This window comes from Molossus molossus, unplaced genomic scaffold (assembly GCF_014108415.1).
Source record: "Molossus molossus isolate mMolMol1 unplaced genomic scaffold, mMolMol1.p scaffold_m16_p_1, whole genome shotgun sequence".
In the NCBI taxonomy this organism is placed as follows: domain Eukaryota; kingdom Metazoa; phylum Chordata; class Mammalia; order Chiroptera; family Molossidae; genus Molossus; species Molossus molossus.
In genome coordinates this window covers 40883562-40890130 of record NW_023425344.1, presented here as the reverse complement: position 1 = coordinate 40890130, position 6569 = coordinate 40883562, and the positions used below count along the sequence as shown (strand labels likewise).

General features: G+C 37.0%; 1 non-coding gene across 1 annotated transcript; it reads right to left on the bottom strand.

Moving 5' to 3' along the window:
• Positions 1 to 1240: 1240 nt before the first annotated feature.
• Positions 1241 to 1399, bottom strand: LOC118620829. The gene has a single exon (XR_004957543.1). It is a non-coding gene; the product is annotated as a U1 spliceosomal RNA (small nuclear RNA).
• Positions 1400 to 6569: the final 5170 nt, after the last annotated feature.

Genomic DNA, 6569 nt, shown 5'->3' with positions numbered 1-6569 from the left:
GCTTCAAATTATGAATTTGTGCATTATATTTTCAGATTATTTAAATAAAATAGGAACCTAATTATTTGGATTAAGTCCACATGAAATATATTTCAAAACCTAAAAATCTCTATACTCCAAAGAAAACTAGTTCTTGACAATTCAATAAAGAGAAAAATAAGAGAGGGCAACAGAGAGAGAGAGAGAGAGAGAGAAACACACAGCGAAAGAACTGAAAACATTAGGCAAATACATTGTCTATTATTAGTATTAATTTGTTTAAAGCATTAGAAGTTTTAATGATTAGGTTGTTTTACCCACAGGAAAGCTATTGATTAAAATAAATATTTATTGCTCAGGGATTGTTAAGGTGTCTGGTCAAACACAAAGAATTGTTTTATAAACATTGAGACTCCAGTTTGTGTCTCATCTCATAGACTTAACATACAGCCTGGTACAAGCTCTCACAGGAAACAGAATTACAGACCCAGCAAGACTTACCATCTTGATATACAGTGTTAGGCTAACATGAATTAATTACACACTAGCTCATTGCTTCAGAGAAAAATCTATAGCTACTAATGGGTTTTGCTCTTGAGGTTGAAAGTCACAAAAATATTATATTCTTTTTCTTGAATATTAGTTAATTTCCCTTTAGTGACCACATTAGGAAGTAAAGGACCGCAGAAGGCTAAAAGGTTCCCATAAAATTCAATACTATATATTTAAAAAGAATAAAGTAGGCTTTCATGTACCGGGTGAGGTTTCTTATATGACAGCTTTGGTAACAACTAGTGATTATCATTCTGGTCACCTATACTTCTCCTGTTTACTCATAACAATTCAATTTATTCTGCAGAAAAATCCTGACTGATCAAAGCATATACAATCATGCACTGTACACGTGGAAGTTTACTTAATCCTGTACATAGTGCTGAAAAAATACAGTCTGACTGGATCCTCATTAAGAAAATCTCCTTTAAATACTTAATGTATGAGAAAATAAAATTCATCTGTAAAAGACAGAGGGGAAAATTCCCCTCAACTGAAATAAACTTTGCTACTACTTAATATGGTTTAATTACAGAAACAAATGTTCTAATTGACAAATGGAAACAATCTAAACACTATTTGTCCCTGAAGGAAAGGAAATTTAGCGAGTGCCTTAAATACTCTACTGAAGTTTCCTCATCTGAAAACTAAAACAATAAAAGTTACTCTCCTCAAAGAGAATTATTTTTGCTTTCATTGTTGTTTTTTGTAGGGGAAAGTGAGAACACAGTCCCCCCACAAATTATGCAGTCATTTCACACGGCGGGGAGAAACTGCAGGAGTCAGCACACCTGAAACGCAGTGAATAAAGCCTCGCCCTGGGAAAACCACCTTTGTGATCATGGCGTCTCCCCTGCCAGGTAAGTATTTTTAATTGGTATTTTAAATATACAAAATAATTTTAAGTACTATAAAATCTAAAGCAAAATACTTATACAATTTCAATAAAGTATAAACTAAAGTAACTGACATGTATTCAGTCTATGAATAAGATTTGGAAGTTTGGAGTCAGAAGCTCTAGAATTGGTAGATTGCAGAGAGGGCCCTGATCCTTTGCCCCTGCTCATAATTTGCCACATAACTTAACAATTTGTCCCAGGGGCAGGGGAGCAGACACAATTTCCACCCCTAAGTACAGCCATGTATTGCTTTAGCCAATGACATGTTAAAAAGCATGATGCAAAGAAAAGATTAAAATAGGCTTATACAATTGGCTTCATTGTCACATTCGCCTTCTAAAAATACTGCCATGAAAGGACATACCGGGGATAGCCTGATAAAGGATGGGAGACATAGGGAGCAGAGCTCAGGTTTCCCAGGTAAGGCCATGCTAAATTATCGGATAATCAGTTAACCCCCAAGCATGATCGGTAGAGTTGCTGGTAGGACTACTTCATTCACATAAGAAAAAATTCTTAGGCTTGTTTGTCACAGAAGTTATGTGGCTGTTTGTTCCACATCATTATTACAGCTATAGGTAGCTGTTACAAAAATTGTACTAAAAATGGAGTGCAGCTATAACAAAAATATGATCCGTTGATTTTGGAATCAGGAGACAGGTAGGAAGGATAGCATTAAAGGAGGCTAGAAAATGGGGGAAAAAAACATGACAGGAAAAGTGAAGTGTGATGACCTGTGTTATGAAGTTGTGTTACATTTAGTAAAATCACAACATGAAATCTGAAAGTCAGATAATATACTTAATGAACTTTTGGGCTTGACTTAAAGAGATGTCCGAGGAAGGTACTAAAAACATCTACTGGTTGCTTTTAGCTGTTTATGGTAAAATTCTACCAAAAAAAAAATTAGACTAAAGAACTGGCTATCTTCCAAGAAATGTTTAATGGAAATGTGGAGAGATCAGGAATTTTGGAAATTGATAGCTTAGAAAATAAAACCATTCACATCCCCAGCCTCTCAAATAAATAAACGATTCCCATATTAATACATTGCCTCAGGACCAGAGATCTTTGAGAACGTTTGTTAAGGCCTCTAAAATAACAGAATTGGTGCCTAGTAGACCTCTTAGCTGGACCAACGGACTCCTAAGGAATATTAACGGTGTTGTCTCATAGCTGTTTCACATGTGAAAAAGACCAGTAATTAAGTGTAGAGAGATAGGCATGTCTCAAAAAACAACAACAACAAAAACTGGGATGCAATTCATGGTATATGTGTGATCTAAAATATGATACATAGAAAATCCATAGAGTATTCAAGGTAGCTGTACTTGTAAAAGCACCATCACCTTGTTCTAAAAAGGCTTAGTCATTCCCAGGACATACTTAATCAAGGACCATACTCCATTTCAGGGTAGGGGGATTTGGCAATATTTTGCCTGGGAGGATTTCAGAATTAATATGGCCTAGCGACTGCTATAGTGCCTCTTATTAAAACTGTAACATGTGTTTATTGTAATGAAAGTATTTGTTGTAATTATTCTCTCCCTGGCCGAGTAGCACAAAACAAACTGTTTTGTTCATTGATTTTTGTGGTGCAGGATTTTGGACTAGAAATAGTGGAGGTAGATTCCCTCTACTTAACCATCTCTGGAATCTCAGCCAGAGGACTTGAAAGCCATAGGCTATAATTCCCTGAAGGTTTACCAAGATGTCTGGTGATAGATGCTGGTAGTGACCTTGGATCTCTTGGGTATAATATCTTCACATGGTCTTCCCATGTGGACTTGACTTACTCACAAAATAGTGGTTGGGTTCCACCAGAAGCATTAAAGAGACTATTTTTAAAGATATAATCTGCCACATAGTGTTTGGGGTTAGATAATTTGTCTTTTTATTTTATTCTTCTTCATATCAAGAGACCCCACATCCAAACCTATTGAAAATTATAAAATTTTGACAATGTGATACTGATGGTATGACTGTATAATATTTTGTGGACAGGGAAAGTTTGGTGGAATAGAGATGAGCAAATTTTACATATGGTAAGTTATTAAATAATTGCAGCTATCATTGAAGACAATATTAACTTTTGTTAAGAGACTCAATTGTTTTTTTTCCTTGTATCCACAACACTCTGCCAGGTAACTTTTCAGTTTTCCTGGAGCCAGTCTAGGAGATTGATATAACTCTCCTCCCTTGGGTTGGCCATGTCTCATACCTTGGCCAATGAGTTGTTAGCAAACATGATACAAATAGAAGCTTGGGATGGTCTGGTACAACTACACTCGCCCTTGCCATTATCCTCAGCATGAGTGGGATATGCGCAGGCCTATCTGCAGAAAGATGAGAGATGTGGAATAGAGTCAGGCTGACCCACTCATTCCAGCTGAAGACTTCCAGATTATTTAACAGCCTGCAATCCCCCAGAAATGAAAGTAATTTCCACCAAAATTAGCAGAGCCACCAACCGACCACCTTAGAGTGTGAATTTAATAAAGGCTTATTGTAATGGACCAATGAGGCTCTATACTATTTGTTATGAAACTTTTGTGTCAAGAAAATAAACTGATATCCACATATCAGATAGCAAATAATGTCAGTTAAAAGATCAAAATGAATGCTATTCTCAGATTATACTGTACTCCACTGTCATATCAGGAAGGTACATCAGGGATTAAGTAACTTTCTACTTGACCAACTTCTGGCCATGCACTATATTTATTGGGCACATGTTCAAATAAAATAAACTCATTATTCAGGGGAAAATGCTTATATGTACACAAATCACACTCACAACTTACTGAGCTACAAAGAAGTAATGAGCATCTGTATGAAACTGCCATTCGCACTGATAAGCAGAGCCACCCAACAAATTATCAGTGCAACAGAGTTAATGTTAACTAGAATATCAGTGATTTTTGCACATCTACCTGGGGGATCAAACTTACATCTTTACCATTTTACTGCAGGAAATTTAATATTTAAAAATAAGAGACCAACGGGGCACTTTGCAATGAAAGGGTCTATATAAAAAATAAGAATTACTTTACTGGTCACAAATGAGCCTCAACTGTAGATGTGCCTTTGGCTATAAGCTTATAAAAATTACTATGCAGCCCTAGCCAGTTTGGCTCAGCGGTTGGAGCATCAGCCTGTGGACCAGAGAGTCCCAGGTTCGGTTCCTGCTGGGGCATGTACCTCCCCCCAAAAATTACTATGCATATGTTAATAACTAATAATAATACACACCATTGTTACTCATAATTTAGGTATTATCAGAGAAGCTGAAGAAATGGTTTTACAATATCAAGAAAAATCTGAATGAAGAGAAAGGAAATTATTTCACGGGTATTAGTTAATTTTCCTATACAGAGAGAGATTAGAATACAGTGTTACTCTAGGCAGGAACATTATTCCTACTTTGGAACATCCATCTGTATCAAAAGACATTGATTAAATTAGGCACCAGCACCAAGTAGTAACTTCGAACCATCTAAATCATCTCTGATGTTTAAGCCTATGTATAGCTTTTTAAAAATCTTGGCATATTCTCTGGGGGCCAGGAGAAATCCGTTGGCATTAAATTTCAAATTGTTATTCAAAATATAGTCAACAAGCAGTTTCAGACAAATGAATGAGAGAGTGTACTCTCAGATAGCCAGAGTTAGTGGCTCAAACATTAATCCACTGGATAACATAAAGCAAGTTACTTAACCCCTTTATGCCTCAGTTTCCCCATTTGTAAAATATAAATAATAATTGTGCTCATGTCATATAATTGCTGTGAGAATTAGCTGAATTAATACAATGCTTAGCACATGATAAGCACTCAAAAAAATGAGAGCCATCAGAATATCTAAATTAATCATACAGTTCAGTTGCTTGACCATCTTTGATTATTTATTAAAACATTTAGTTGTCAGATTAGCAATATTGGATTCTAGTCATTAATTCTCTGACATTAAATTCAATGGTGTCTTCTTTTTGTCTTATGTCTCAATGGAAAGATAATAGAAACTAGAGCATCTCGAATTGTTATTGATTTATCTCCAGGAACCCTTCTTCTATTGTGGTTATTGAGGAAAAATGCCACCAGCTGTGGGAAACAGGTACATACTACAAAAATATAGAAATTATCATCTAAGTTCTGACACTACTTTACTGTAGAACTTGTTGCAGGTCACTTATCTTTTCTTCGGTGGATGTGAAAATGCCGGGTCTGTACTGAAGACTGCAGAGATCTCTTCCAAAGCTGAAACACTAAAAGTGCTGATGTGTGTTTAGAACAAGCACAGGCTTTGGCATCAGACAAATCTGAATGTGAACTCTCATTCTGCTCTTTGCTCTCTGGGACGCCTTACGTTCTCGGGTTAATGTGTAAGTCTTTTACAATGACTGGTGTGTGTACAGTGTGTGCCAATGAGTGGTGCATATGAGCTCTAATGACTGACTGCTGAGGCATGTGATGGGGATAAAGGTCTGAGCCCCGGAATCAGAACTACTGGGTTTTAGATCTCAACTCTCTCACTAAAGTTTATTTGTTCCTTTCTTATTGATGTCAGAGAGAGAAGAAAAGGAAGAGAGAAACACTGATGTGAGAGAGAAGCATTCATCATCTGCGTCCTGCACGCACCGCAACTGAGGATCGAGCCTGAAACCTGGACATGTGCCCTGACCAGGAACAGAACCAGCAACCAGCTGAGCCACCCCTGCCAGGGCTCACTGACATTTTTAAATGTCAGTTTCTTTATCTAAGAAAATAAGATTAATAATGGATTTTTTTTATTATTTTTATCCTCACCCGAGGATATTTTTCCATTTTTTACTCAGATAGAGCAGGAAGGAGAGAGAGGAAGAGAGAGAAACATCGATGTGAAAGGGACACATCGAGTGGCCGCCACCCACACGACCCAACCAGGGCCAGGGACAAACTGCAGCCAAGGTACATGCCCTTAGCGGGAACCGAACCCGGGTCTCTGTGGACCGCAGGCTGACGCTCTAACCGCTGAGCCAAACCGGCCAGGGCAATAATGGATTTTTTTTTATAGGAGTGTTAGGATAAGTAAATGAGACACTATGTGTAGAAAGTTTAGTACTATTAACTATTATTACTATTACTCTTATTATTATTAGAAA